This window comes from Trichosurus vulpecula, chromosome 4 (assembly GCF_011100635.1).
Source record: "Trichosurus vulpecula isolate mTriVul1 chromosome 4, mTriVul1.pri, whole genome shotgun sequence".
Classification (NCBI taxonomy): domain Eukaryota; kingdom Metazoa; phylum Chordata; class Mammalia; order Diprotodontia; family Phalangeridae; genus Trichosurus; species Trichosurus vulpecula.
Genome location: NC_050576.1, coordinates 366,550,336 through 366,577,494, shown reverse-complemented (window position 1 = coordinate 366,577,494; position 27,159 = coordinate 366,550,336). Strand labels below are relative to the sequence as shown.

General features: G+C 36.2%; 1 pseudogene; it reads left to right on the top strand.

Moving 5' to 3' along the window:
- The first annotated feature begins 21,639 nt into the window (after window positions 1-21,639).
- LOC118845369 lies at window positions 21,640-22,466 on the top strand (annotated as a pseudogene).
- Window positions 22,467-27,159: the final 4,693 nt, after the last annotated feature.

Sequence of the window (27,159 nt, the reverse complement as noted above, 5' to 3'; positions counted from 1 at the left end):
CTACTAATTAGATTAATTATTAATTAGCATTGCTAGTTATAGAAATGGTTATCAGCTGGAGGCCTAAGGTTTTCCCTAGCAAAGGGGAAAGTTTAAAACAAAAGTATCCAATGTACAAACATGAAGCAGGTATGAAACCGGTAGTTTCTTTCCATACTGGAAAGGGAATTCCTAGTGATAAAAAAAATCACAAAGTTATTAGAACAGAATCTGGAAACACAACAGTATGATTAATTGGGAGGCTAACAGTCACATCTTTTTCAGACACAGAAGGTTTCTCTACAAGTTAGAGAAGTTAACTTTTAAATTTTATCTCCTCTGAGTACAATCTAATCAAATACCAAGGAGGATTGAATTTCCAGATATTTTGCTCTTATATCAATGCATTCCTTTTGCAAGCCTGCTTCTGCTCTTGTTGCTCTCACTGTTACTACCCTTGTAGTAACTCAAATGTCTCCTGGGACCTTTGTATGTCCACAATGTCAGTACTTGAAAAAATGAAATAAAAAAGGAAACCAAAGCAGTCAGGGGCCTCTAGTGCAAGCCCAGAGAGCTGAGTCTATGCCACACATGGGGAAGGGAGCCCTTAGAGTGCCTGACCCTACTGTTACATCATGGAATGGATGGACCCTTCTTTCTTATACATAGCTCTAACTAGAGTCACATACTATCTTCTCTGATTGGGTGGTCCCTCTAAGATGGAAGCTGTCTCTTCTTCTACAGGTTTGGTACCTTGTATTTTTGTCGGGTTTTTCTGGCTCAGCAACCAAGTTTGACTCAATCATGTGATGAGCAAGATATAGCCAGAAGCAGGCAAAGGCTATTTAAGTATTCCTTGAAGAGTGAGGGTGGATTGGAAGCAAGGGGAAGTCCATGTGGAATGCCAATTGAGCCCTAAAGGGAACATCACTGTCACTAGTAAGTCCTATACTATGATAGTCTGAGCTCCACTATAGAAATGAGTTATTACAATCCATTGAGCATAGACATTCACCTAGGTCATCTTGACACTTTATTGCCTTACTAGGCCCCTTTCTAAATCAAATTTAGAAAGACCTGAGCAACAAGATGGAAGACTTTTTTCCAGTCCTACTTCTCGAAATGCTTGTGTGACATCACTACCAGGTTGTCTCATAGGCATAGACTCCACATGTTCATAATAGAATTCGTTTTTTTCCCCTTACATCTACTCCTTCTCCTAATTTATCCATTTCTGTAGAAGGCATCACAATGCTTCCAATCACCCAGACTAGAAACCTAGAAGTCAAAACTGTTCAATCTCATTCATTTCCCTCATTGCCCATATTCAATATGCTGCTGTATGTTCTCCTCAATATTTCTCACATCTGTCTCTTTATATATATACAGGTCTAGGACCTGAGGTTGCAAAAAAAAGAAAGATGTAGGGCAGGCCTGCACGATATACAGCCCACCAAAGGAGTTCTGGCAGCTGTCACATGACCCACAGCAGTCAACCACCATCAGTCTGTCTCTAGTCTAACTTATCTGTGGCCTGAAGAAGTTTACAAGTTGTGTAGAGATAACCAGTTAGAGGAAATCATGAAAGATAAAATAGACAAGGTTGACTACATAAAATTATAAGCTTTTGCATAAATAAAATCAATGGAGACAGAATTAGTAGAGAAATGGTAAATTTGGGAAACATTTGTGTAACTATGACACATAAGTGTGATATCCAAAAAGACACAAGGACTTGACACATGCATTCTCATCTTGTGTGACTGTAGCCATGTCCTCCATTAAGTCCTCCAGTCTGTCCACGTAACTTGCTGGGGAACTTCCAGGTCTCTTAATAGTGCATATATGGAGGTAAATGGGAAGGTTTTCTTTTCCTTACATGATATGACTATTCTACCCCCTTTTCTAGTCATATATTTCTTTGATGTTATCCTCTCCACCATTTCACTTACTCAGTTTTTCAGTAATATGATTTAACCTACACCTAGTATGAAACTTTTCATTGCCCTTTGAGTGAATGGAAACTTAAATTCTTCAGAGACAGTGGTATTCCTTTTGCTATATCCACTTAGCATCCCTAAAAGAAAACTATAATAATCCAATGAAGTCACTGAGAAATAGAATTAAACAAAACAAACCAACACATATCTGACAACAAGTGCATCATTCCACACCTGTATATCAATTCCAGTTTATTGTCCATTTTCCTGTCCAAGGTATATACAGGGACGTGTATGTATATGTGTATATAAATACACTAAAAGATGAACTCTATAGAGTATCTTTTACAATGTATACTATAGCCTGAACTATATGCATTCTTTTATACACAATTTTTCCCCTGTCTAGATAGTTAAACTAAACTTTTGAATGGTTACAGATCTTATTTAGGAAGCTCTTCAAATGTGTATCCATGATGGATATAATCACCACAATGTTATCCACAGACAGGTATGCCTGTAGGACTTTTAAAAAATCCTTCTTCCACTTGGACCCTGTATTAAATGCCTTGATTATAGTGGTGAACCCCTGTAGCAAGCATATGTCTCCCTGCTTTATACCTCTCTTGATACTAATTAGAGGGTCATCGAATAAAGTTATCTTTCAAGGAATTTTATGTGATTTTGATAAATGTATGGGAGACATCTCAGAGGAGAGCCCTGAAAGGTAGCATTTTGCTCTACTGAATTGTTTTCTTTTTACTAATCAGCAAGCAATACGCATAATGAGATCTTATAGAATATCACTTGCAAAAACCTCTCTGTTGACTTCTTGATTTTTTTTCCTTTCCTTCCTATTCGTTTCTCAACCCTCATCAACTGTGCCCTTGATAAATGTGGGGATGAGAAAGTAGGCATATGGATCATTCATTTTTCTTGTTCTCTTGGTTGGCATTTTTTGGTGATGAGTTCTAAAATTTTTCCATATTTTGATATTTTTCTCCCATTCTGATATTTTGAGAATTGGTTCAACATTTTTAAACATTGCATCACCTTCAACATAGGTCTTTTCTGTGTATATTTATTCTGGTCCACTTTCTTTTCCCAATTATTTTTTTCAGTGATATTTCTAGTTTTTCCTGTAGCACTTCCGGGACTATGATATCGGTATCCAAATGAGGTGGCTCCACAATCCCACTTAGTGAAAAAATTATGATAAAAATCCTTACTGATCCTTTGCATTTTTTATCTGATGTCTTTCTTCCATCTTTATCCATAAATGTCCTTATTATGACTTTGATTAGTTGATTCACTCAACAAGATTTTTAAAGTTATTTTTCCTTCTACTTTGTCTCTGTTTAGTGAGGCAATACCATTCACTTCCAGATCTCCCAGCATCCTTCTCCATGAGATTTTATGAACAAGTTTATAACCTATAACAGTGTTGCTCTTGGCTGTCATGTGTTTCTCCTTGGCAAGGACATCAAGTGTTTGGTAAGGTGTTCTTTTACACTCTTTTGATCTCATTATGGCAGTCGATTTACAAGGGTTAAACTACTTGGTATAGATGTATTTTCCTCTGTATATTTCCTATTTTATGGCCTGAGTAATTTGTTTAAATAGGTCAGGATGAAGTCATTCTAATTGTATACTATAGATTATTCTCATTTTTTATTTCTATTCTTATTTTGTATTGATTTTGATCTTTGCTCTAACAAGTCCGTTGCTCCCAGTTATTTTCTTGGAGAAAATACTCATGATGTATAGATGTAGGGCATTTGAGTAGTATACATGCCCTTGGCTTTTCTCATTATTTATTCCTGAAATATATTTTTCAACTGCCTATATCTACCTTTTTATTTAGGTCAGCAATTATCAAAATATATGTTGAATTAATTTTAAAAGTCTAATCAAGTTCTTAATAGAATTTTTCTACCTCTTTATCCACTACAACAGTTCACAACAGACCTAGAGCTGAAAGGAAACTTAGAAACCATTTAGACCAATTCTCCCACTTTATAGATTAAGTGAGGTCCAGTGATGTTAAGCAACTGCTCAAGTCAGATATGCAATTTAGTGTCAGAGATCATTATTTTAACCTAGATCCTCTTCATCAAAAGTCATGCTTGTATGTTAGTGGCAATTATTTTTGTGGTAGCCTTTCTACAAATACTTTGCATATACTTTTGTCGTAATACAAGATGAAAATATTTCCCATGGAATGATGTTTCTTGTCAACCAACTCCTTTATTGTTCTCTCCAAGGAGAATCTTTGGGCCATCTTGCCATTTAACTGAAATTTCCTATTGTGTACTGGTTTAATTTATAGCAAGAATAACAAGATTGACATTACTCAACTCCTCCAGTAGTATGCCCACTCTTTAGCCATTGAACAAGGATCACACATTTAGAATATCAACAGATCGTCCACAAAGAGTGATTCTTGGAACCCTCTGATCCCCTTTCTTCTGCTCTTTCATGATAACTGTAGAAGCAGAAAGAGTCTACACAGGTTGAAGGGCATTATGTATTTTTTTTGCCATGGCCAAAGAATTCACTGACTGTGGAATCTGCTGGTGTTGAGCCTCTCCATACTTAGGTGTGGTATTCCTTTGAAGGCAGTAGAACTGATCTATTGACAGGACTGTGCTCAAAATCTTTACACATGGTAGATAAAACCTACTAGAGCTTAAAATCTGATGCCATAGTCTTTGATAATACAGGGTTGCCTGTATTTTTCACCATGGTGAAATATATATCCATGCTAAAAGGTAGGTGTTTCATCTAGTGAGGAGCTTGAAGTCATTAAAAATACTGTGTGATTTTCCAAGTCAATCCAGCTCACTCTCCTCTTCTTGTTCTATTCTGATCCCAGTTCACTGTCCAATTCCATATACACACTGATTTTTACGAGTTGATGTCATTCATAATCTGCCACCATCCTCCTCAGTAAGATTTTATCATTGATTTTATATTATAAACTGATGTTACCCTTTAATCTGTCCACTTTCTAAAGAGATCAATTGTTTGCTTGCTAAGGCACTTTCTAGGTTTATTTGTACTCAACTAGGAGTATGTAGCACTTCTTGTTGTAGTAATTGATTTACTTCTATTACATTTTATTAGGAAATTTTGATAGTCTATGGCAATGTCCATTCTTTTATCCATTTCTCTTTTTTTCTGCATCAAAAGCTTGTTTAAATAGCTTAGTTTGGAATTGCTTTGATTGTATGCCACATATCCTCATTTTTATCCTTTTTTTTCTAATTTGGTATTGATTTTGATCTTTCCTCTAACAAGTTAATGGTCTGAGTATTCACAAACACTAGATTTGGAAATTGCACAAGAAAGTAAATAATTAGTAAATTATTAGTGTTAATAAGTAATGTTAGTTAAATAGTAAATAATTGTTTCCTGACTTTGTTTATGTGTGTGTGTATGTGTGTGTGTGTGTCCACGTAATACTAATTTATATTCTAAAACTCCTGGCTCTCTTGTCAAAGAAAGCATTCATGATGTGTGGTAGGCCTCTGTATTATCTACAAGCCTTTGGCCTCTCATTTCTTACCCCATGTTTTCCAGCATCCTTTTTTCTCCATCATCTCTAATGACCTAATCTTTTTATTCGGATTATCAAATATATGTTTGTTTGATTTGTATGATTTGCAGTATTCTTCACAGATTTTTTCTATATCTTCATCTTATATAACAGATATTGGCATATAAATTCTAATTATCTTCATGGCGATCTCCTTGCAAATGTTTGTCATAAGCATTACTATGTAAGATGATAAGATGACCAAATGTCAGTATATACTTCAACCATAATATTGCTTATGTTTCTCCATCTGTTGATTGTCACCCAAATGCTCTCCACCATGTTTCCCCTTCTTGGATCACTGAATTTCCTAACATGAATATATATCCTCGCACACGTGTGTGTGTATACACACACACACACACATACATATATATATACACACATACATATATATGTTTTATGTATGTTGTTAGAGATAAATAATATATTTACTATCAGTTCTTTTCCTTTGAATTAAAGTATGCCCATCCAGAGGTAAAATCTAGCCTTAAATTCCATCCCAAAGTCTCCCAGTAATACCTATTAGGTTTGAATTTGCCCCCTTCCATCAATATCTCCAGTTCATCTTACTTATTATCTATACTTTGTGCATTTCTGTATGACATATGAGACTCTGGGTTTTATGGCTGGATCTTCTTGCATATTCTCTCCTGTGAACTACTTGTCCTCTTTTCTGCTTTTATCATTCCAATGTTTTAGCTGATAATTGATATGGTATCAGCCTTAAATCTTTGTGAGCAATTCTTTCTCCTCCTTCTTTAGTTTAAAATCCCCAATTTAAAGACTGAGTTGTAGTTTTTGCTTACACAAGCGTTACTTGATACTGGCAGAAACATAAGCATTGTACACTCTCTTCAGGTCACTGCAAATTTCTCCCTTCTTTCTTTCCATACTTGCTTGAAGCCAGATTATCAATTTTCATTTCTTCTTGGCAGTTCTCCTGGCTCTTTGTCACATCTACTTCTTGTGCTGAGGGCTCACTTAAAAAGGAAGGAGTTGTTCCTGGTATCGACTGCCACAGAGAGGTCGAGGGATAATATAAGAAAAAATCCTTTATATTTGATAATAAGGAGGTTATTAGTAACTTTTGGAGAATGGCAGGGATGGAACACAGATTTTTATCATTGTTTATTCATTCAGTTGTCTCTGACTCCTTATGACCCTGTAGACCATATTGTCTATGGGGTTTTCTTGGCAAACACACTAGACTGATTTGTCATTTCCTTCTCTGGTGGATTAGGGCAAATAGAGTTTAAGTAACTTGCCCAGGGACACAAAGTTAGTGTCTGAGGCTGGATTTGAACTCAAGTCTTCCTGACTCCAGACCGCCCTCTATCTACAAAGCCACCTACCTGACTCCTAGGCAAACAGAAGTTAAGTGACTTGCCCAAGGTCGCCCAGCTAGTAAGTGTCTGAGGTCAGATTTCAAGTCAGTACTTCCTGACAGATTAGAGGAGATAGATTACAAGGATTAAAGAGTGAGCAAGTGATAAAGAGATGAAAGAAACAATTATAGACTACTCTTTCTAGGGGACTGGTGGTGAAGAGGATGAGTTTGATAAGGACAGTAGTTGGAAGATCAAGGGTATAGGTAGACAGATTAGTTTTGGCAAGAAGGAAAGTCACTCTTCTTCTGAAACTGGATAGAAGAAGAAGGTCCAATGGGAATACTTTCCCAGAGCATGCCCGCACTCCCTGCTCGTCCTCTATGCCTATGGAATGAAGAAAGTCTTGATGATGCTATTGAGGTGATTGGAGGTTTGGAGGAAAGGAATTGAGGAAATTGATCTGAAATGACCTCAGTCTTCTTGGTTATGTAGGATGTGAAGTCATCTGCTTAAAATGAAGAAAAGAAATTTTCTTGGCTTAAAATGTTCACTTCCATATAAAAGCTTGTTGTTGGTTTTTCCTCGAAGCTGGATCTATAAAAATAAACGATCTGGATAAGGAAAGCCAAGATCACACATGATAAACATTTGTTGGATGAATGATAATTGCATCTGACCAATTTACATGAGTCAAAGTACAAAATAGGGGAAAAAAACCTAAAATGTTATCTAGTGCAGCCTTCCACCAATCCCTTCTATAACATATCTAAAAAGTGATTTTCTAGCCTGCTATTGAGACCTCAAAGATAATAGAGTTTACTGCCTCACAGGGTAGCCATTTCTTACATTGAGCCAAAATCCTCCTTATTAGAGTTGCTCATTTGTTCTAGTTCTATCCTAAGTATCAAAACAAAAGAAATCTATCAGAATCTGGTGGCAGAAAATAATCGAGTGAATAGTTTTGATGGGCAGCACCAGAAGAGGTAGGACTAGAGGTTTATAATATTCTAATAATTCGTATTATACTTGCTGATTATGACTAGTTTTTGCATCTAGAAGACTAGTAGATTCTTGCTAATAACTAATCGCTCCTATCTGGCTTAGTCAATCTGACTGAAAAAGCATATCCTTAGAATCTCCAGGTGCTTGAGTCTTGGCGATGACAAACAAACATCTCAGACGTGAAGTTTGAGCTTTAGAAAGTTTTCGGGGAGCTACAAAGAACTGGTTCTACTTGGGAACTTTAATTCTAGCCACTATTCTTCCATATCAGCTATCTGGAAATGAAGAAAACTCTTCAAGTAACATACAGCAATTTCATTACATTTCTGTTCTTGCAAGAGACGATAAAATCTTACGTATATGATGAAGGGAAATTTCTGTCCATGCTAGAGAAAAAGTTGAAAAAATCTTCAGGAAAGCCTTTGTAGTGTACTGTTTTACTAGAGAAAACAAGGGTATTTATGTAAAATTAAAGAAACAATCCAGGAAGGAAAGAGGGAGGGAGTTTCTGAGGAGGTAGAAGGAAATCAAAATCAGTGTCAAGAAATTGGTGGGTAGAAGAAAATGACACAATGAGAAAGACTTAGATGAGAAACTCTGGTTTACTCAAGCTATATAATAGGGATGAGGCTTTTTTTAGAGAAGGCCAAAATTAACCTTTCTGAAGAGAGATGCTGGAGTCAAGAAGGGCAGAAATTGTTGATTAAGCTAGCATTTCTGTCTAAATATTTAAAAGTCATGACTAATAGAAAAGGTGTTGATGAGTAAGTGGCTTGGTGATAAGTACATGGTTTTAGTGGCAAGAAAGTATTACGCTAATAGAGCAAAGATCATGGTAGAGTGTTTGTTTAGGCAATGATGATTAATGAGAAATAGACTGCAAAGGATAGGGGATCCAGTGTAGTGTAACAGAGGTGTCCAAAGTTTCAGTTTTAATTCTCCTTTCCTTGATTTTTCATAGAGGTATGAGGGAGTACTCCCAGTTATTTTTTTCTAATCAGGGTCATAATGAATTGGGAAGGAAGCAATAATGAAAGCTATGGCCAGATCTGGGGTAGCTAAGTGGCTCAGTGAATAGTGTCAGGCCTGGAGTCAGGAAGACTCATTTTCCTGAGTTCAAATCTAGCCTCATATGCTTACTAGCTGTATGACCTTGAGCAAGTCACTTAACTCTGCCTCGCTTTCCTCATCTATAAAATGAGCTGGAGAAGGAAATGGCAAACTACTCCTGTATCTTTGCCAAGAAAACCCCAAACAGGGTCACAAAGAGTCAGATACAGCTGAAATGACTGAAAACCAGCATTGTTACGTCTAGTCTAGCCTTACCAATGAACCAATTAACAGGCACTGTGAGTAAAGAGATAAAAATGAAATAGTCTTTGCATTGGAGAAACTTGCATTCTATTGACAATATGTAAGCAAATAAGCATGTAAAGGATAAATATAAGACAATATTTTGGTGAGAGCTAGGACTAGGAGCTGCGGACACCCAGAAAGGATTCATGTCATGGGAACATTTGACCTGAGCCTTGAAGGAAACTAGAGATTTGAAGAGCATTCTAGGAATGAGAGACAAGAAATGCAAACACACAGAGATGACAGGAGAAGTTGTGTGTTAGAGGAATTGTAAGCAGGCCAGTTTGACAAGGCCATAAAATGCATGATGAGATTAGAAAGGTGGGTTAGAACTAAGTGATGGGAAATGACCGTAAATGCCAAGTAGAAGAGTTTGTATTTGATCCTGGCAGTGATAAGGAGCCACTAAAGTGTGTTGAGTGCAGGAGTGACATTGCCTAATTTGGCAGCTGTGTAGAGAATGAACTGGAGAGAGGAGAGACTTGAGGCAGAGAGAACCTAGTGCAATATCTCAGGGTAGATGTGATAAGGACCTGAACTATGTTGGTGATCATGAGACTGAGAGAAGAGAATGGAGAGGAGAATTACCCTGGAGGTAGCATTGACAAGACTTGGCAAGTGATTGAATAAATGAGGTGAGGAAAATTAGGGGATAATGGATGATTTCAAAGGCATGAGTGGAAAAATGATGGTATCCTAAAGAGAAAAAGAGAAGTTAGGAGAGAATTCAATTTGGGGAAAAACTTAACTACTCCTATTTTAGACATGTTAAGTTTGAGATGGTTGGAGGACAACAGTTTGACATTTCTAATAGTATAAAGACTAGAGGTCTTTATACCTATTTCTTTTTTAAATTTTTATTTATTTTTAATTTATGGAATAAAACAAGCATTTCCATAAGAGAGTAGAATAAAAAAAGATGATTGCATATGAAACTGCAAATCTAATATGTCTAATTTGCTATTCCTTTGAAATATATAATCAAGTTATCATGTAAATTAATTTTTTTTCCTTTTTTCTTCCCTTCCCCCCTAAATAATGTTACCATTAGACACAAAAATGTATATGTATGCGTGTATGTGTGTGTGGTATATATGTATATACATACACACATGTATGTATATATTATATATATATTTACATATAAAATCGCTATACATACTTCTTTTTATCAGTTCTTTCTCTGGATGCAGACAGTGTCTTCCTTCATATGTTCTTTGTATTGGGGTATTTATAATGATCAAAATATACAATAATCAAAAAATTACTTAATTGCTCAAGGTTGTTCTTAAAACAATATTACTATTACTGTATATAATGTTTTCTTGGTTCTGCTCATTTCACTCTTCATTATTTCATGTAAGTCTATCCATGTTTTTCTAAGATCACTGAGCTCATCATTTATTATAGCACAATAGTATTCCATCACAGTCATATGCCATAACTTGTTCAACCATTCCCCCAACTTATGGGCATCCCTGCAATTATTTCTAATAATAAAGAATGGAGGTCAGGAGAAAGACTAGGGGTGGAAATATTAATTTGAGAATCATCTATGTAGAGACGCTAATTGAACCCATGGGAACTAATGAGGACACCAAAAGTAAGAGTGTAAAGAGAGAGCAAATAAGATCTCAAGAAAGAGCCCTAGGGTGCATCCAAAATTAGAGGGTAGTATATAGATGATATTCTAACAAAGGAAATTTAGGATGAGTAGTCAGGCAGGTAGCAGGAGAACCTAAAAATAGTATTATTAAAGAAGGAGAGAGTCAATAAAGAGAGTGGTCAATCAATCAATAAACATTTGTTAAGGGCTTTATTATGTGTCAGACATTGTGCTAAGTGCTAGAAGTACAAAAAAAAGACAATCCTTGCTCTCAAGCAGTCTAATGGGGGATACAGTATGAAACATCTATGTACAAATAAGCAATATACTGGGCCAGAAAATTCAATCTTCAAATACAAGACTCAAGAAAAGCATAAAAAGGTAAACAGGAAAGAAAAAACAAATGTTATTCAAAAAGGGCAAACGGTTTACATCCCTGGATGGGAAGATGATACTTGTAACTCTTGATATCTATATCATTACTATGATATTTAGAAGGGGTATACATAGATAGAGGGTGTAAGTGTGAGTTGACTCTGATGTGATAATAAAACAATTAATTAAGGGGTGAAAAAAGGATTGTACTGGGAGAGGAGTAAGGGAGGAGACAGAAAAGAATAAATTACATCATATATAATGGTGCAAAGACTTATCACAGTAGAAGGAAAGCAGGGAGTGAGATGAGCATTATAGGAGCCTTACTGTCATCAGATTTGGCTCAAAGAGAGAATAACATACACACTCACTTGGGTATAGAAACCTGTCTTACCATATAGGAAGTGGGAGGGGTAAGGGGGAAAATAAAAGGGGTATATAGAAGGGAAGACAGAAGGGAAGGAAGAAGCAGTAGGGGAAAGGGGGTGAAAGGAAAGGGGACTAAGAGAAAGGAGGGCAGATTAAGGGAGGAAGTGGTCAAAAATGAAACACTAGCGAGGAGTGAAAGGGAAAAAAGAGAGAGAAAAGCATAGACAGGGAAGAAATAAGATGAAGAGAGAGACACAGTTAGAAATCATAACTGTGAATGTGAATGGGATGAATTCTCCCATAAAAGGGAAGTGGAAAATGGGGAAAAAATGGAAGCACAATATAACATGCTTCAGCTAAAGTGAAAAAGGAAGGGTAGCCTGCTTACTGATCTCAGTCAAAGCAAAAGCAAAAAATATCTAATTAAAAGAGATAGGGAAGGAAATTACATCATGCTAAAAGGTACCATAGACAATGAAGTTATATCAATACTAAACATATATGCACCAAGTGGTACAGGAGACGTTGAGTTACAGGAAAAAATAGACATCAAAACTATACTAGTAGGAGACCTCAAACTCCTCCTCTCAGAGTTAAATAAATCTAAGCACACAATAAACAAGAAAGAAGTTAAGGAGGTGAATAAAATCTTGGAAAATTTAGATATGTTAGACTTCTGGAGAAAACTGAATGGGGATGGAAAGGAATATACCTTTTTCTCAGTAGCACATGGCATCTACACAAAAATTAACCATGTACTAGGGCATAAAAACCTGACAATTTCATCCAAAAAGGCAGAAGTATTAATTGTATCCCATTCAGATCATGATGCAATAAAAATTACATGTAATAAAGGGCCTTGGAAAGATAAACTAAAAACTAATTGGAAACTAAACAATCTAATCCTAAAGAATAAGTGAGTCAATGTTTTGCATGTCTCTCTCTCTCTCTCTGTCTCTCTCTCTCTCTGTCTCTCTGTATATATATATATATATATATATATATATATATATATATATATATACACACACACACACACACACACATATACATATATACATATACATATATATATATATATATATATATATATATATATATATATATATATAAATGTATATAACCTATATGGAATTGCTTGCCTTTTCAATGAGGGAGGTGGGATAGAGAGGGAGAAAGGGAGAGAATCTAGAAGTCAAAGTTTTAAAAACAAATGTTAAAAATTGTTTTATATGTAAGTAGGGAAAAATTAAATACTGAATACAGAAAAAAGAATGAGTGGGTCAAACAACAAATCATAGAAACAATAACTTCATCCAAGAGAATGAAAATAATGAGACAACATACCAAAATTTATGGGATGCAACCAAAGCAATTCTTAGGGAAAATTTTATATTTCTAATTACTTACATCAATAAAATAGAGAAGAAGTAGGTTAATGAATTGGACATGCAACTAAAAAAGCCAGAAAAAGAGCAAATTAAAAATCCCCAATTAAATACCAATTAGAAATTCTGAAAATCAAAGGTGAGATTAATAACACTGAAATTGAGAAAACTATTGAACTAATAAATAAAACCAAGAGCTGGTTTTGTGGAAAAAAAAACCAATAAAATAGATAAACCTTTGGCTAATTTGATTAAAAAGAAGAAAACCAGATTACCAGTATCAAAAATGAAAAGGGTGAATTCACCAATAATGAAGAGGAAATTAAAACAATAATTAGGAACTATTTTACCCAACTGTATGCCAATAAATCTGACAATCTTAATGAAATGGATGAATATTTACAAAAATATAAATTGCCCAGATAACAGAAAAGGAAATAAAATCCTTAAATGACCCCATTTCAGAAAAAGAAATTGAACAAACCATCAATGAACTCCCTAAGAAAAAAATCTCCAGGGCCAGAAGAATTTACAAGTGAAGTCTACCAAACATGTAAAGAAGATTTAATTCCAATTCTATATAAACTATTTGGAAAAATAGTTGAAGGAGTCCTAACAAATTTTTCTTATGATACAAATAAGGTGCTGATGCCTAAACCGGACAGAGCCAAGACAAATAAAGAAAATTATAGGCCAATTTCCCTAATGAATATAGATGCATAAAATTTAAATAAAATGTTAGCAAAGGGATTACAGCAACTAATCACAAGGATAATACAGTATGACCAGGTGGCATTTATACCAGGCATGCAGGGTTGGTTCAATATTAGGAAAACTATCAGCATAATTGACCATGTCAATAACAAAATTAGCAGAAATCATCTGATTATCCCAATAGATGCAGAAAAAGCTTTGGACAACATACAGCACCCATTCATATTAAAAACACTAGAGAGCTAGTATTAAATGGAGTTTTCCTTAAAATGATAAGTAGCATCTATCTAAAATGATCAGTAAGCATTATATGTAATGGAGATAAGCTAGAAACATTGCCAATAAAATCAGGGCTGAAACAAAGTTGTCCATCATCACCACTGCTATTTCAATATTGTACTAGAAATGTTAGCTTTAGCTAATATTAGAATAGACAATGAACAAACAAAGCTATCACTCTCTGCAGATATGATGATATACTTAGAAAATCCTAGATCAAGTAAAAACTACTTGAAATAATTAACAACTTTAGCAAAGTTGCAGGATACAAAAACCCACATAAATCATCAGCATTTCTGTATATTACTAACAAAGCCCAATAGCAAGAGATTGAAAGAGAAATTCCATTTAAAGCAACTGTCTACCTGCCAAGACAAACCCAGGAACTATGTGAACACAATTACAAAACACTTTTCACACAAATAAAGTCAGATCTAAATAATTGAAAAAACATCAGTTGCTCATGGGTAGGCTGAGCTAATATAATAAAAATTACAATTCTACCTAGATTAATTTACTTAGTGCCACGCCAATCAAACTACCAAAATTGCTTTGTAGAGCTAGAAAAAATAAAAATAAAATTCATCCAGAAGAACAAAAGATCCAGAACATCAAGGGAATTAATGAAAAGAACTGCAAGGGAAGGTGGCCTAGCCATACCAGATCTAAAATTGTATTATAAAGCAGCTGTAATCAAAACTACTTGATACTGGCTAAGAAACAGAGTGGTGGATCAGTGGAATCGGTTAGGTACACAAGACATAGTAGTCAATGACTATGGTAATCTACTTTTTTATAAACCCAAAGACTCCAGCTTCTGAGATAAGAACTCACTATTTGACAAAAATTGCTGGGAAAATAGGAAAATAGTATGGCAGAAACTAGGCATAGACCACCATCTTACATCGTATACCAGGATAAAGTCAAAATGGGTACACGATTTAGGCATAAAGACTGATACTATAGACAGATTAGGAGGGCAAGGAATAGTTTGCCTATCAGACCTAGGGAGAATGGAAGAATTTATGACCAAGCAAGAGATAGAGAACATTATGAAGTGCAAAATAGATAATTTTGATTACATTAAATTAAACAGTTTTTGCACAAACAAAGCCAATACAGTCAAGATTAGAAGGGAAGCAGAAAGTTGTAGAGGGCCAGCTCTGAGAAAGTCCATTCTGGAATAAGATATAGGCCAGAGGCCTGTTCTTTCCCTTGGGCTGATAACTTGGCACATGGGCTCTCCATCCCTCCCTCAGCATACACGTGCTGCTCAGGATGAAAGCTCTTCAAGCCTCCTCGGTACATACATGCTCTCTCAAAACCCCCCACGGCACACACATGCTAAATACCACCTGTGGGCTGTTAACACAATATTATTTAGAGCAAAAGGGGAATAAAAGCACGAGGAAGTCATGCATTGTGCAAAAGCCTCCCACATGGATTTGTTGATTCTGCTTGCCTAAAAGGTATATATAAGCCCTGTCCCTCAGTTAGATAAACGGAGCTGTTCTTCACTCTTCCACCTGGCCCGTGTTTTTCTTTTCACTCTCTGTGGCGTTTGGCCATCTTGGCACCACAGCCGCTGGATGCAGAAAGTTGGGAAATAATTTTTATAGCCAGTGTCTCTGATAAAGACCTCATTCCAAAATATATAGAGAAGTGAGTCAAATTTATAAGAATACAAGTCATTCCCCAGTTGATAAATGGTCAAAGGATATGAACAGGCAGTTTTCAGATGAAGAAATTAAAACTATCTATAGTCATATGAAAAAATGCTCCAAACCACTATTGATTAGTGAAATGCAAATTTAAACAACTCTGAGGTACATCCTCATACCTATCAGATTAGCTAATATAACAAAACAGAAAAATGATAAATGTTGGAGAAGATGTGGGAAAACTGAAACACTAATGCATTGTTGGTGGAGTTGTGAATTGATCCAGCAATTCTGGAGAGCAATTTGGAACTATGCCCAAAGGACTTTAAAACTGTGCATACCCTTAGATTCCACCAATACTACTTCTAGGTCTGTATCCAAAAGAGACTATGAAAATGGGAAAAGGACTCACATGTACAAAAATATTTATAGCAGCTCTTTTTGTGGTGGCCAAGAACTGGAAATTGAAGGGATGTCCATCAATTAGGGAATGGCTGAGCAAATTGTGGTATATGAATATAATGGAATACTATTATTCCATGAGAAAGGATAAGCAGGTAGACTTCAGAAAAATCTGAAAAAACTTGCATGAACTGATGCTGAGTGAAGTGAGCAGAACCAGGCAAACATCGTACAAAGCAACAACAACATTGTGCAATGTCCAGCTTTGACAGACTTAGCTCTTCTCAGAAATGCAATGAACTAAGACAATTCCAAAAGACTCTTTATGGAAAATCCTATCTACATCCAGAGAAAAAACTATGGAGCCTGAATGCAGATTGAAGTATATTATGTTTCCTTTTCTGTTTGTTTTTGTTTTTCTTTCTTGTGGTTTTCCCCTCTGGTTCTAATTCTTCTTTACAACATAACTAATGTGGAAATATGTTTAATGTGATTGTACATGTATGGCCTATATCAGATTGCACACTGTCTTGGGGAGGGAGGAGGGAAAGGAAGGGGAGAAAATTTAAAACTCAGAATCTTATAAAAGTGAATGCTGAAAACTAAAAATATATAAATATAAAAAAAACTGTGAGCCCACCTCTATAAGGAGTCTTTGGTCTAAGAGAGAGACAGCCAAATGATCATCCTTTTAATGAAAATGCTAGCATTATTAATACAATTATCAAATTACACAGAATAAAAAAGAAAATCATCATCCTAGAGATAATAATTCAATCCGTGGAAGCTGATGAGATCACCAAATGAAAGAGTATAGAACAAGAAGAAAAGAGGGCCAAGGATAAAGCCCTACGGGTACCCTAAGTTAGTAAACATGAACTGGAAGAAGATCTGGCAAATGAAACTGAGAAGGAGCCATTAGACAGGCAAGAGGAGAACTATGAGAAAGCAGTGTCCCAAAAACATAGAGGGAAAAATGAATCAAAGAAACATGATCTACAGCGTCAGACATCGCAGAGAGGTCAAGAAGGATGAGGATAGATCATTAGATTTAACAATTAGGAATTTGTTAATAACTCTGGTGTGAGCAGTTTTGGTTGAATGAAAGGGTCAGAAGCCAGACTGTAGAGAGGTAAGAAGAGAGTGAGAGGAAAGGAAGTAGAGTTACCTATTGTAGATGGGCCTTCTCAAGTTTAGCCACAAAACAGAGAAGAAATAAAGGACTGGGATGATAGCTACTGGTAATAGATAGTCAAGTGAGGGTTTTTTGAAGATGGAGGAGACATGAGCACGTGGGCAGCAGGGAAGCAGCTAATAGACAAGGAGAGATTGAAGACAAGTGGCAGTGGGGATGATGGAGAAGATGGGATGGGATGAGATTGTACCGAATGAACTTGCTTCTGATGCCCTCTCCCTAGAGGCTGGAGATCAAAGGCATTAGACAAAATATAATATACGCCAACACACAGGGGTGTCAGCTCCTTCTTTCCTTATCACATTGGATGTTTTGTTATGGATGGTGCAGAACCTTGGGGAGCAATAAAAGCAGTCATAGACACTGACCCTGAGGACTGAGACTTAACGGGAACATCCTGAGTGGGTCACTAATGCTCTGGAAACTGCCCGATGCAATTTCTTTTTAGGGGCCTATGAGTCCACTTTCCAGAGACAGTGGGAGAAATTACCCTTCTTCAGGCAACGTCAATATTTCAGACATCCTCCAATTTTTTAAAAAAAACTGATCAGACTTAAATAGTCTCCATTATTAGAAATTGGGAGGAAAATGTCATGTGTGGAAACATAGATCAGCTGAGCCAACAGTGTTGATAAGATGTAGATAGAAAAAGTGAGCTCTTGAAAAGACAGGAGAGAGTAAGGACTGGGGCTGTAGGGAAGAACTAAAGGCTTTGGTAACCCCAGAGGATAATCATAGAAAATCTACTTGCAGCCATGTTTTCAGTGTGACAGCCTTGTACATCTAGCCCCCATTTCATGGAAGCTCAATCCCCTTCAGTAAGATCAGAGAGGTAGGTCCATTGCTCCTCCATGATTCCATCACAGCATCAAGTACTTTACAATCCTCTCAGATGAAATAGTATTGCCCTTCTCATTTATCTTTCTTTTACCTTTAAATAAATTGATAGCACTACGGGAAGTCCCTCTATTATTGGTCCTTCTTACACTGAATCAGGAAGCTAGTTTCAGGTCCTCTGATATTTAACCAAAGTCAACAAGAGGAAATAATTTTTGTAAAGTGCTTTGTAAAACTTAAATCACTTATATAACTGTTAGCTATTTATTATTTCCCTTTTGTGTATATCAGGGCTGGGAAAGTCTTTAGAGTTTCAGAGAGTATACTACCTGCACTACTGATAATGCAGGAGAAGGTGAAAGCTGATCCCATAGATCTGCTAAGCTAAATACCACAGAATGTAGCAGGTCCAACATTGGAAGAAGAATACCAGGAGAAATGACCAATAATTCACCATAAACAACATCAAGAAAGAGAGACAGCAATGAAATCTGTGGCCCCGGATGGCTATGACTGGATGAATCAAATACGGGTAATAAACAAGATGAACTAGAAATCTTGATGCAAAGAAGTAATTCACACTATGACTGTGAGTTGGTGAGGTGGCACTTAGGATCAAAATATGACTAAAAGGGTATTATTAATTTATTCAGAAGGGATAGAATAGATAAAAGACATGTAGCATTGTATAAAATGAAGGGGTTAGATTAGCTGACTGTATTAGCAGGGTAATAAACACAACATAGATGATAATTATGAATATGTAGTTCTGTATCGCAAAATATGAGAGACTCTCCATATGGAAGGCAGAAGAAGTAAAACATTTATTCAGACACCAGAGGACCAAATCTCATAACCAATAAGTCCAGTCCATCCAAGCAGCAACCAACTCCCCAGACCAGTAAGCCCGCTTTATCATAATAGCAAGGAACTTAAAACACAATATCACAGCATGGAGCCTTGCCATCCCAAAACCATCCACTGCCCTGCTGGGGCCTTCCCACAAATACACTCACAGCCACCACACATTGCTCTTTCAATGTGATCACAAAGTATAGTGCCTCGTGGCCATTTAGATTGTAAAGCCAAGGATTGTGGAGGGATGGAATGTAATGACAAGCAAAATGGGACTTTTTGCTGTTTTTTCTTTTGGAGTGCTTCTCAGCACTAAGGCAATCAAGTCCCTTTGATTGAGTCTTGCCTTTGTTTGAATCAAGAATCTTTGATTGAATCAAGCAAGAGTCTTTGATGACCTTCTTAAGTCACAAGAAAGCCTAAGTCACATGAGTTTGAGTCACATGGTTGTGATGCCCTCTGATTCTGAAGAAGTGCATATAATACTCTGAGGTTAGCATTTTGCTTTGGGGCTCACTCATTGGAAGAATGTTCATGTGATTTGGCCAGATGAGACTCTGGGTAGCCTTTAAAGAGTGCCCCACCCCAGCTTTGAAAACCAAGATGTCGGTGTTTCTTCCTCCGGTAATTGTGTATGTGTTGCTATGGAAAGACAGAAGCCATATTTGCTGATTTGTGTTATTTCCTCTGTTTATATAATTTCTGCTTGTAATTTCTGTTTGTGTTTTCTCTGAAGTTCAGGGTGCTGACTTTTTCCCCTGAACTAAGTGAATGATATATGTATGTTTAATTAAAGTGAGATTGTAAACCCCTTAAAGTTGCTTTCCTTAGAAAAGCAGATCAAAGAATCTGTGCTAGCAGCCATCCTGTGTGCTGGTGTTATTGGTCTTATACCTCCACAACAGCTGCTAGCAGCACTGTTGTTACACTGACCTCTGAGGTCTCTTTTACTTCTAGATCTAACATATCCTATTGTGAGGAAATCACGTGGATCATAGATGAGCAGCTTGCCTCTATTTAGTTGATAATTTTTCCAAATATTTATTTTATATCAGGAAATTTAAGTGGTAGATAACAAAAGTATTGCTCATTAATACAGTCATAAGGAAGCTCAAGAAACAAAAGGTAATGAATGAGTTTGATGTCTCTAATTTATGTACTAACTTAAATGAGACCAAAAGGGAAGCAAATGACTCCCATCTGAGTCATCATGGGTTAGTGAATATAAAGTAAATAGATTTGCAGTAAGATTATTCAGATGCATTTGAATCTCTCTGACCTCCAGAAAGTCAGTTATCTCTCTGGCCTATGTTTCCTTATTTGTAAAATTAAGGGTTTGGTTTAGATGACTCTTAAAATCATCTCCTCCTCACTCTATTCACCCCCTTACTCCACAGTGAATCTGAAGACCATCATTCTGTCCATCTGACTAACAGAATGGGCAACAAGCTGTCTCTAATCACCAAAGTATATTAATCAGTGGCCATGTTCATAGCAGCAGAGTTAAAACCCTATTTATAGCTGTCCTGGCTATTGTTCTTCCATTGAGATAGTGTGGTCCTATTACAGTGGTGAGTATTCCAGGATACTTTCATTGCCCTATGAAGAATGAATGCTTCTAAATCCTTCTGAAAAGATGCAGGTAACCCTGCTTTATTCTATTTTATATTACCCTTTTAAAATGGAATAAATCAAGGACTTGAGAAGAGCCTTCAAAAAACCTCAGAAAACTTGTATGAACAGATATACAGTTGAGTGTGTAGAGCCTGAAAAAAATAATATATCTGATGCCTGCAATATTGTAAAGAAAAACTACAAAGAAAGACTTAAAAATTCTGATTGAGGGAAAGGGACCCGTATGCACAAAAATATTTATAGCAGTGGCAAAGAATTGGAAATCAAGGGGATGCCTACCAATTGGGGAATGGCTAAACAAGTTGTGGTATATGAATGTAATAGAATACTACCGTGCTATAAGAAATGAGGAGCATATGGACTTCATAATAACCTGGAAAGATTTACGTGATCTGATGTTGAATGAGGGGAGCAGAACCAGGAGAATATTATACACAATTACAGATACATGGTATCTGTGATGACTAACTTTGATAGACTTGGCTCTTCTCAGCAACACAAGGATCAAAGACAGCTCCAAAAGGCTATGATGGAAAAAGCTATCCACATCCAGGGAGAGAATTATAGAGTCTGAATGCAGATTGAGGCAAACTATTTGCTCTCTTTTTTCCCTTCTTTTTTGATTTTGTTTTTCTTCTTCATGATTCATTCCATTGCTTATAATTCTTCTTTACAACTTGACTATTGCGTAAATAAGTTTAATGAGAAGGTATATGCAGAACCTAAATTGGATTACATGCTGTCTTGGGTGGGAGAGGGGAGGAGTGGAAGGGGGAAAAATTTGGAACTCAAAAACTTGTGGAAATGAGTGTTGTAAACTAAAAATAAAAAATAAAAAAAAAGAATTCTGATTCAATGACCCACTACTACCCCAATGATCAACTCAGGGTACAGATCAGACATTCCTTCCAGATATAGCCAATGTGTGGATTTTTTAAAAAAAGTTTGTTTGACTTTGCTTATTTGTTATGAAGGATGGTTTTATTATTTTTGGTGGTGGGAGGTGAAATGGTAGAAAGGGGAGTCTAATGACAGTGATACAAAGAAAAAAAAAGATTGTCATTGACATATTTTTTTAAAATCACAGAAGGCTCTTTCCTCTGGTCCTTCCACTAAGATGGCATTCTGTAAAGAAGGAACCAGCTCTGGCTCCACCAGTTCAGCTTCTACAATCTGCCTGGTTTCTGGCAAAGGAAAAGGCTAAGGCAGCTTGAGAGATTCAACCTGCGAAGCAAGTGCAGATCAAGGGACTGGTTGTTTTGAAAATAATTAAACATTACCAAGAAGAAGGACAGGGGAATGGTCTTGAAACCACCAATTGTTTTACCTTTCCCCAATGCACAGAGGATGACACTGATTTTGATGAAGTACATCAGATGGAGATGATGCACAGTGTTCATCACGTAAATATGTATCATCTTCATATTGCTTTTTACCGGTCTACATACTATGGTTCTTTTGTCACCCATGCTGTCCTGGATTCCCAATTCAGTTACCAACATGCAATTGAAGAGTCTTTAGCTCTCATTTGTGATCCCATAAAAACTACTTAAGGGTCTCTATCATTGAAGGCATATAGGCTGACTCCTAAGCTGATGGAATTTTGGAAAGTGAAAGATTTTTCCCATGAAGCATTGAAAAAGGCAAACATCACATTTGAGCACATTTGAAGAACTGCCGATTATAATTAAAAATTCGCATCTGATCAAGGTAGTATTGTGGGAACTAGAAAAGAAATCAGCTGTGGCAGTTAAACATAAATCACTCAGTCTAGCCAGCAGTAATATCTGGGGAAGAGCCTGCAATTGTTGATAGACAGAGTGGATGAAATGAGCCAGGATATTGTTAAAGATAACATCTATATGAGAAACACTTACTGCCAAAACATCAAAGAACTTGGGCAAACTCTTCACGATACAGGCTCTCCAAGAATACACCAACTAGAAAGAGGAAACCCATGACTTCTGGTTTGATAAGTTGTTTCCAGATTAGGTGCTGATACATACTCTGAGACTGTCTACAGACATATCTTCAAGAAATAGAATTTTCTTAATGAAAATGACAGTACTCATTCGATATCATTGATTCACTTTGGCAGTAAAATTGTTCTTATGAAAAAATAAAATTTGTTTTTGATATTAAATTGTTTTTTAAAAATTCACAGAACAGAATTGTTTAGAGTACAGAAGACATAACAGCCTTGAAACTAATGTGTTGAATTTACAATATACTCTTAAAAATCCAACCTATATGTAATGGAGATTTGCAATTTCACATATAATCCTATTTTGCTGTTCTTCTTTGTACATAGAAACATTCAAACTGTTGTCAGAGTCAGTAAACATTTATTAAGTGCCTACTATGTGTCAAGCACTGCGTTAAATGCTAGGACTACAAAGAAAGGCATAAGATAGTCGCTATCTTCAAGGAGTTCACAATCTAATGAGGGAGACAATACTTAAAAATAAGTGGGGAAGGTGAAAAAGGAGATGATTGGTAAATGATCTGAGGAAGTGGGCGTTAACTAGTTAATTTAATCTTCTTTATATTTTATTTTTAAATTTTATATTATTTATTTTAACATTCTTTTTTAAATTTTGAGTTCCAGATTGTCTTCCTTTCTCCCATATCTCCCCCACCTTCTGAGAAAGCAAGCAATATGATATCAATTATACATAGGAAATCATGTAAAATATATTTCCATATTAGCCATATTGCAAAAAAGGCAAAAAAAAGAAAGTGAGAAAATTATACTTCAGTTTGCACTCAAAATTCGTCAGTTCTCTCTCTGGAGGTGGATAACATTTTTTTTTCATCATGAGTCCTTTGGAATCGTCTTTATCACCGTATTGATCAGAATTGCCAGGTCTTTCACAGTTGATGGCCATTGCAGCTGTTACTCCTGGTTCTCAATTCACTTTACGTCAGTTCAGATAGGTCTTTGCCAAGGTGTTTTTTTTTTCTGAAATCAATCTCTTTGTCATTTCTTATAGCACAGTAAATCTCCATCACATTTATATACCACAGCTTGTTCAGCTATTCTCCAGTTGATTAGCATCCTTTTAATTGCCAATTCTTTGCCACCACAGAAAGATCTGCTATAAATATTTTTGGATGTATAGGTCCTTTTCTTTTTCCTTTGATTTCTTTGGCATTTAGACCTACTAGCGATATTGTTGGATCAAAGGGTATATGCACAGCTCTATAGCCCTTTGCATAGAGTTCCAGATTATTTTCCAGATTGGACTCCTATTCCACCAACAATTCATTAATGTACCTTATTTTCCTTCATCCCCTCCAGCATTTATTATTTCTGATAGGCAGTACCTCAGAGCAATTTTGATTTGCCTTTCTCTAATCAATAGTGATTTAGAAATTTTTTTTCATATGACTATAGAGAGCTTTGATTTCTTCTTCTGAAAACTGCCCATTCATATCACTTGATCATTTACCAATTGGGGAATCGTTCTCATTTTTATAAATTTGACTTAGTTCCCCATATATCTGAGATACAAGATCTTTACTTCATTGTTTATGGTACTTTTAGCAAAATGTAGATTCCCTGATTATTATCTCTTTCAATTAGGTTTAATTTTGCTTTAGCTTTGTCTGAGGTCATGATTGTCACCCCTGCCCTCTTCGCTTCAGCTGAACCATAATAGACTCTGCCCCATCCCTTTATTTTAGCTCTGTGTGTGTCTTTATGTCCTGAGTGTATTTCTTATACACAATCCTATTGTTGGATTCTGTTTCCAATCCATTCTGCTATCAGTTTCCATTCTATTGGTTAGCTCATCCTATTCACATTAACAGTTATGATCTCTAATTGTGAATTTCCCTCCATCCCATTTTCCTTTGTTTATCCTTCTCCCTTTTTATATCCTGTCCCTCCTCAAAAATCTGTCTTACTTTCAAACACTGCTTCCCCAAATCCACTCTCCTTGTTATTCCCCACATTCTATTTCTTATGCTACAGCCAACTGAATGTATGTATCTATTCTTTCTTCTTTCAACCAATTCCAATGAGGGTGAGGTTAAAGCGTTGCCTGCCATCCCCACAATTTCTTGATCACTCCTTGCACACCTCCTTTATGTGATAAAATTTGCCTCATTCTACCTACACTTTCCCCTTTCTCTCAGTGCATCCCTCTGAGAAGATTAAGATTGATCCTGCCTCATTTGTGTATTGATCCTATCTACAAGTAATTGGTTTTGTCCTATAATTGCTTTTGTCCTGTTACTACTTAAGTCATAGGTCTTTGTCTCTGAACTAAGTTCAGAGTTCAGCTGGTCTCTAATGGGTTAAAATCCAGCTCTCCTGCCTCAGTGGATTTAACTGACCTTGGAGAATGTATGTGAACACAAGGGAATTTGGGCCTGTTATATTTACTCTGCCAATCAGTCTTTCAAGGATATCTAGTCTGTTGTCCAAAAGTCTGGGCCACCATCTCACATCTGAAATGAAACAAAGAGCACTTCTTGGTCTCATGAGAGAAGAAAGGAGGTCTTTACTAGCTCCCATTACCAAACCTCCAACCAATCATGCTGTTTCCTTCACCTCAGCTCTGTAACCAATCATGTTGCCCTCAATCCCATAATGTTATCTACCCTACTCTGTTCTTTACTCTGTACTCCCCAAAAAACCTCTAAAAAGAGAACTATCCTTTTGCTTGGAGTCTTTGGCATTAATGGAGGCAGTCTATTGACCCATTTATTGACATGCAGCATGTCCCTGTTAGTAAATTTTATCTTGTTTGGAGATTTGCCTCAGTTTACTCTTTTGTTAAAATCTCAAACACAATACCTCTTTCTAACCACTACGTTCTTTGTTTTTTGGAGATTATCCCAACATAACTCAAACCCATGCCCTCTATCTATGAAGATTTCTTCTTACTGCCCTAATAATGATAGAGTTCTTAGGAGTTACATATATCATCTTTCCATGTGGAAATGTAAACAAGTTAACTCCACCGAGTCCCTTATGATTACTCTTTTATGTTTACCTTTTTATACTTCTCTTGAGTCTTGTGTTTGAATGTCTGCTCTTGTCTGATTTTCATCATGAATGCTTGAGATTCCTCTATTGCTTTAAATATCCATTTTTTCCCTTGAAGGATTATACTCAGCTTTGCTAGGTAGGTTATTCTTGGTTGTAATTCTAGCTCCTTTGCCCTATGGAATATCATATTCCAAGCCACCTGCTCCTTTAATGTGGAAGCTGCTAAATCTTGTGTGATATTGGCTATGGCTTTACAATATTTCACAATTGTCCCTTTCTGAATGTTTGCAATATTTTCTTCTTGACATGGGAGCTCTAGAATTCTGTAATTTTTCTGGGAGTTTTCATTTTGGGATCTCTTTCAAGAGGTGTTCAATGGATTCTTTTCATTTCTATCTTACCCTCCGACAGTTTTCCTTGATAATTTCTTGAAAAATTATGCTTATGCTTTTTTAATCATTTCTGTCATGTAGTCCAATAATTTTTAAATTATCTCTCTGGATTTATTTTCCAGGTCAGTTGTTTTTCCAATGAGATATTTAATATTTTCTTCTATTTTTTCATTATTTTGACTTAGTATTATTATTTTTTGATATCTCATAGTCATTTGCTTCCACTTGCCCAATTCTGATCTTTAAGGAATTGTTTTCTTTGGGAAGTATTTTTCCTTTAGACCTCTTTTTTCCATTTGTCCAATTTTGCTTTGAGAGGAGACTGCTCCTCCTCTTAAGGAGCCTACATTCTGGGGAGCAGTGAGAGAGGGGAACAAAATGTAAACAGAAACTAAAATATATAGCAAATGAATACAAAATAATTTGGGGGATGGGGAGAGAATTGCATTCTCTTCCCTTCCCTAAGTAACTGAGCAAGAAAATTGCAAGTAAAACATATTTGCATCAACTGACTAGAAGTTACTAGAATTACTAGTATTAAAAATATTGTTTTGTTTTGAGATAGTAGTAGTTTATAACTTTAAGGAAAAGGATATAGGCTCATAAGATTAAGAGCTAGAAGTGTCCTGGAATCCCTGAAGACATTCTTATAGCCATAATTATTTAAGGTAGAGAAGGAATGAAAGAACCAAGTGACTCACACTCTGATTTGTTTTGACTTGAGCAATTTGGATGTTGTCTTAACCACTCTATTGAGTTAAAAATATTTACAAAATTCTAGAAGTACTCACACCACCCAGGCTGGGAGAAATGTCTAGATTACTGAAATATATTGATGAGTACTTTAAACAAGCATTGGACTGTGTGTTGCAACTCTACTATTCATATCAGCAACTGCTTACATTTCAAAGAAATGACCTTTGTCCACATCTGGAAAATGGGCAGAACAAGTGAGGGTAGAGTAGGATGACCTCTTGTAAACAGACCAAGAAAATTCCCACAATGTCAAGTTGCGGGGAAGAGTTTTCACAGATGCAAGGACATTGTTAATGTTGCCTCTTTACTACTCCCACCCTGGAAACATTCAAAAAGTACAAGCCTACCATCAGGCAGTTGTCCAATTATTCTCTGACGTTAGGCTAAATAAATAAGCCTGATTTCTTAGTGCATGTCAACATTTAGGTCTGTTTCTGGCAATGACCTGTCATCTTGGTCATAACAACCATTCTGGATTTCCTGCCCCACC